The sequence below is a fragment of the Rhinolophus sinicus genome, linkage group LG04 (assembly GCF_036562045.2).
Source record: "Rhinolophus sinicus isolate RSC01 linkage group LG04, ASM3656204v1, whole genome shotgun sequence".
Classification (NCBI taxonomy): Eukaryota; Metazoa; Chordata; class Mammalia; order Chiroptera; family Rhinolophidae; genus Rhinolophus; species Rhinolophus sinicus.
The window spans coordinates 132,827,814-132,834,704 of NC_133754.1; positions in this window are offsets into that span (position 1 = coordinate 132,827,814).

Consider the following 6,891-nt stretch of genomic DNA (forward strand, 5'->3'; position numbering starts at 1 on the left):
GAGTGATCTTTTGATTCGTTATGGTAGTGTACGGGGCATTTAATGAAAGGTCTTTATTGGAATAATGTGATCCATTCAATTCAAATTTGTTGAATACCTATTATGTGCCAAGAGTAGCAGAGAAGGAAACAGACAAAATAATGCCCTCTTGGAGTTTATGTTCTAATGGGGAATAAACAATAAGCAAATGATAAGTAACAACATATGCAGGTGGTAATGTGGCAATCAAAAACAATAAAGCAAAGGAAAGGGATGTACCAATAGCTGGTGATTCAAACAGTGTGATCAGGGATGACCTCACTGCTAAGGGGATGCTTGTGCAAAGGCTTGAAGCGCATGATAGAGAAAGACCAGTAGATATCTCAGGATAAGCGTCGGAGATAGAGGACTATAGCATGAGGAAAATCTCAGAGGTGGGAGCATGATTGATATTCCAGAGGATCTGCAAAGAGGTCAGTATTGCTAAGGTATAGTGTTCAAGGAGAAATGTAAAATATATTAAATTAATGAAGCAACAGTAAAGGGTGCAGTGCAGATTTTGCAGAACTATATGACCTTTGCCTTTACTCTGAATGAGATAAGTAGGCATTGACTGGTCTTGAGCAGAATGTTGGCATCATTCATTCATTCATCAAATCTTTATTGGAAGCCTTATGTCTATCTGACACTAACCTAGGAAATAGGCATACATCAGTAATCCAAGAGATAAGAATTCAAAGCATATTAGCAATTATATTCTAGTGGTTGGGTTGAGTATTATTTGTTTATTACTATGCTGTAACAAATTACCACAAATTTTATGGATTTCACAAGATAGATTTATTATCTTATAGTTCCTAGTCTTACAGTTAATAGTATTGAAAGAGTGTGCAGGTAGATTATTGTAGGAAATACTGGGAAGTATGTGATTGGGTTAAAAATCAAAATTTTGGAAGGGCCTTGTTTCTTTCTGGAGTCTCTAGGGTAAAATCTTTTTCTTTCCCTTTTCCAGTTTCTAGAGGCCACCTTCTTTCTTTTTCTCACAATCCCCTTCCTCCATCTTCAAAACAGCAATGCTGGGTCTAGTCTTTTTCACACTACATCTCTATGGTTTTCTCTTTTGATCCACTTCCTCTATTTTTAAAGACCCTTGTAATAATATTGTGGACATAGAATAATCCAAAAGATATCAGAATTTTTAGGTCAGTTTACTAACAATCTTAACATCTCATCTGCAACCTTAATTTCCCTTTGTCATGTGACTTCATTAATATACTTATAAGTTTAGAGAATTAATACATAGACTTCTTTAGGAGAGACCATTATTCTGGTTGCCACAGGGAAGGAAGCAAGGTAGTACACATGGTAATGAAAACATGCTGCCTCCTCTGTTAGAACTAGATTATAAGGGGAAGGCTGATAACCAAAATCTTAGTGACTATGAGAATGTAGCTCATATTGATACGTCCACCAGCCAGACTAGTCAACCAAAAAGCAGTAGTACCTATTTTCTTCTTTTGAACTTGCAGTTAGGAACAGAGTTATCTTGTTTTAACCATAGCCTTTGCCCTGTTTTCCAGGGAAAGCTTTATCAAGGTAGTGTGAACATTTTAAATGTTAACATTTAAATTAGCATATTTTATTTGTTCTGCAATTGATCATGGAAAAAAATATTAGAATACTGTAAAAGAAAAAACATTTTTAATGGAAAATTATATTCACACAGCCTAATAAATTTACTTTCTATCATACTTGGAGTAAAATCTAAACATCTTGTTCTTGTCTCTGGCCCTTGAAATTCTCATTCCTGCCTATACCTTTCTCCTCAGCTTTCCATTTATTTGCTTAATGTCAGTGCTAGTCCTAACAACCTTCCTTCTGTTACTGAAACATGCTGAGATTGTTTCTGCCATCTGGAATACTCTTCCCCAATACCTGTTTTTATTTGGGTGCCTGCCTGACACTTAGGCCTCCACTTGAATTAATCTCTCACTAAATCATTCACTAACCTCCAGAAGGCTTTTCAGACTGTTGAATGTACAGCTTCCCCACCCACCACCAGTTTTCTTTTTCAAATGACCTTTACTTTCTTATTATTTTCCTTCTAAGCACTTATCAATGACATTTTTTTATCTGTATGTATGTATTTCTAAGTGGTCTTTCTCCCTATCCTTAAAGGTAAGTTATATCTAAGCACTATTATCTCCTCAGCGCTTAGAACAATGACTGCCACACATTGTATGCACAAAATAAATATGTTAATGGATGAATGAATGAGTGTTGAGAATTTTGGTTATATACAGAGAGTGCCAAAAAACTGTATACACCTCTTAAGAAAGGAAAACTGTATTAAAATTGTAATAATGAATATATATTGATAACAAAAATGAATATAAGTCACATTTGACTTCTGCAATTACAAGAGGTACTCAAAGTGGTTACCATCAGCATCCAGACACTTCTAATTATGGTGAACTACTGCTTGAGCAACGTTGACCAGAGTGTCCACTTTTATACATTTTTTGGCACCCCCAGTATATGGTATATAAGAGATATATATATATATATATATATATATATATATATATATATATATATATATATATATTATATGTACATATATATATATATATATATATATATATATATATATATAAATATATATCTTTGAAGAGTGCATATAAGAGTAACTCTTTTAAAATTTCTAGTTGTCTTATTTTCTTTTGTCCCAACAGGAGGAATTATGAAATAAGTAAGCTATTTCCTATAACCACAGACAGGGAAAAGGACATCAGGGAGAAAACGGAATCAGGTAAATAAAAGTCAAATTAGGAAATTAGCTTCAAGCCCTTGTTAAAGCATGCATTTCCCTATTATTGTAAAATACACCCCTAACTAAGATCTAGTTGGATGGAGGGAGGGGCAAACTAAATATTTGTGGAACAAATTATTTTTCCTTACCTGATATTGTTAACCATCAGTGGTAAACTATATTTCTTTGATATTATCTAGTTTTATAAATGTGGAGTTGTGACAGCTGAGAAATAAACACAGCTGTTTTTAGTGGCTTTCTTAATGTTTAAATTATTTTAAAATGATATGTTTGAAATATGATTTTTGTGGAAGGATCATCACTGACATTTGCATAGTATTTTATAAAAAGAATGTTTATTTGCACATTGCTGTTTATTCTTCACAAAATCCCTGAGAGAGAGGCATAAGAATCCACTGTCTTCATTTAACAGTAAAGTGACTGGGTCACTGTCACTGAGCTGCAAGGGACCTAGGCAGAACTAGATCTAACTAGTAAGGTACTGAATACACAAGCTTTACATACATGTGCTTTGTGAACTGTGGATACTAGACAATTATTAGTTTTTGTTCTATTGACATGTAACTACAACCCTTATTTCAGCATTTTTATATTGTATGCCATTTTGATAAGTAAAATTTTTAAGATAAGGTATTAATTAGCTATTCTGCCTTATTTCACAAAATCCCTTTCCAAAATTACCCAATAACAATTTTAAATGTAAGGTGACAGTATCATTATGCTTTGTTAAGCATTCACAACAAATATTTCCCACCTGTGAATAGCCAAGTAATTTTTTGCTTTGTTTTGTTTTTTATAAACAAAGGAAAATGAAAGGCTTTATTAAGCAATAATTTTGTGTCAGAGATATCATGATGCTTCACACGTGTAAGTTTCAAAGCCCAAAATCTAAGTGATTAAAATATTATCTGTATATTTCTCTTGATAACAGTACAAACAGTACACTGGAATTTGGAAAGCCCCTTACAATGTTTCACAATATGCTCATATTCAGTTCTTTGGAATATAACCTGGGGTTTTGTCAAATGTATCCTACATAAGACTGATGGGAAGATGTGAATTTTGCATTTTACTTGCTCTTGCATATTTCCAATCCTCCTATCTTCAATAGCATATAGAAGAGCTGTTTCAATATTTTGGAAACATGCTAATTAAAAGAAGGATCAAGCTAAGATATAGAAGCATGTAAATTAGTCTTAATTCCTAATTTTTTTGTTTTGTTTTGTTTTTATAATTCTTTAAGGATAATCAAAATAAGAGGCAAATAAATAGAATCTACTGGTTTTGATAGCTCGTGCTATAAACAAGGTTAGAAAAAATAGAAGTAGCAAAACAGCAACAGTTAATTTAAAATACTTTAAGTCAATTTTGTTTTTTATATTTTTAAAATATAATATTTATTATTTCTCCTGGTAAGTAAAAATATCATGCCCAGAAAACATAATCTCTTTTTTTTTAATTAAAGTTTATTGGGGTGACAATTGTTAGTAAATTTACATAGATTTCAGTTGTACAATTCTGTAACACATCATCTAGATCTCACATCATCTGTTCACCACCCAGAGTCGGTTCTCCTTCCATCAGCATATATTTGACCCCATTTACACTCTTCTAGAACCCCCCTCCATCCTTATATTCTGGTAACTCCTAAACTATTGTCTATGACTTCATTTGTTTGTCTTGTTCTTTTGTTGTTTTCAGTTTTATATACCACACGTCACTGAAATTATATGGTTCTCTATTTTTTCTGTCTGACTTATTTTGCTTAGCATAATAATCTCAAGATCCATCCATGTTGTCGCAAATGGTACTATTTCATCTTTTTCTTATGGCCGAATAGTATTCCATTGTGTATATATACCACAACTCCTATGTCCATTCATCTATCCAAGGACACTTGGCCACCGTTAATAAAGCTGCAATGAACATTGGAGCACATGTGTCTTTATGGATAAATGTTTTCAGATTTTTGGGGTGGATACCCAGGAGAGTGATTGCAGGGTCATATAGTAATTCTAGTCTTAATTTTTTGAGGAACCTCCACACTGCCTTCCATAGCGGCTGCACCAGTCTGCATTCCCACCAACAGTGTACGAGGGTTCCTTTCTTGCCACAGCAGAGCAGAAAAAACGAAATAGAGAACAAAAAGACAATAGAAAAAATTAATGTGACAAAGAGCTGGTTCTTCAAAAGATTAATAAAATTGACAAACCCTTGGCTAGACTCACTAAGATAAAAAGAGAGAAAACACAAATAAACAATATCAGAAATGAAAGAGGGGAAGTTATCACGGATGCCACAGAACTACAAAGGATCATCCAAGAATACCATGAAGGACTATATGTCACTAAATTCAATAACCTATTAGAAATGGACAAGTTCTTAGAAATATATAGTCTTCCTAGGCTGAATCACAAAGAATTGTAAAATCTAAATAGACCAACCACCAGTAAGGAAATTGAATCAGTCATCCAAAACTTTTCCAAAAGCAAAAGTCCAGGGCCAGATGGCTTCACTAGTGAATTCTACCAAACTTTCAAAAAGGATCTAACACCTGTCCTACTCTAACTCTTCCAAAAAAATTGAAGAATTGACAATACTCCCTAACTCATTTCATGAGGCCAACAACCTTGAACCAAAACCTAGTAAGGATAACACAAAAAAGAAAATTACAGACCAATATCTCTAATGAATACAGATGCAAAAATCCTAAACAAAATTCTAGCGAATCGAATACAACAATGTGTTAAAAATATTATACATCATGACCAAGTGGGGTTCATCCCAGGGAGACGAATGGGTCAACATACACAAGTCAATCAATGTGATAAACAACATAAACAAAAGAAAGGACAGAAATCATATGATTATATCAATAGATGCAGAAAAAGCATTTGAGAAAATACAACGTCCATTTATGATTACAACACTTAATAAAATAGGTATAAAAGGAAAATACCTTAACATAATAAAGGCCATATATGACAAACCCTCAGCTAATATCATAATTAATGGTGACAAACTGAAGCCCTTTGCTCTACCTTCAGGAATACGACAGGGATGTCCCCTATCACCTCTGCTTTTCAACATAGTATTGGAAGTCCTAGCCATAGAAATCAGGCAAGAGAAAGAAACAGTCTCTTTATTTGATGAATGTATTTATCCTTATTTATTTATTTATTTATTTATTTATTTATTTATTTATTTATTTATTTTGCTGTATGGTTCATATAGCATTTGGATATAATATTTTTTGGTCCACATACACAAACACAATTAAGATATATCAAATGTGTTGTAGTTCAACAGTTTGTGAAAACAGCCAAAGAAATGAATTTATAAATAAGTTAAGCAATAGAAGAAAAATCTGTAAAATATCTAGGAATATATTTAACAAGAAACCAACAAAAGCTATATGCCAAAACCTAAAATTTTACAGAAGAGCACAAAGAATGCTGAGTAATTGGCAGGTCAGTAATGTTCCTGAATGGGAAGACCTACTATTTCAAATATATAAGCCTTTTGTACCTTTGATTAATTGATATAATCATGTAATTTTAATAATATGTCCAAATTATTTGTTAAGTGAATTCTCATGTTTAGCTGGGAAAATAAATATATAAGAATATGAGAATAGACAAAACAAACAAACAAATAAACAAACAAAAATGCAATTTAGAAAAGCAAAATGAAGGGAATACGCTATACCAGATAACCAAACTTTATTTCAAAGTTATACCAAATAACTTAGTAGATAGATATTTCTATTGGAATTGAGGCATTAAAGACAATAGGGAAAAGATGTCTTATGTCATAAATGATATTGTGGCAACTAACAAAGTATCTGAAAAATCATTTAAAATTAGGTCCTTATTTCACAACATTAAAAAATTTCAATTGAATTATGGGACCTAAAACATATTTTAAAAGCATAAAAGTACTGGAAGAAAACATAAACAAATTTTATTTTCCAATTCAGTGGTTGGAAAATCTTTTAAGGTATGAATGAAACTTAAAAACCACAGTGGTAAAGATACACTTGACAAAAACAAAAAGACAGAATAACTACAAAACCTCTG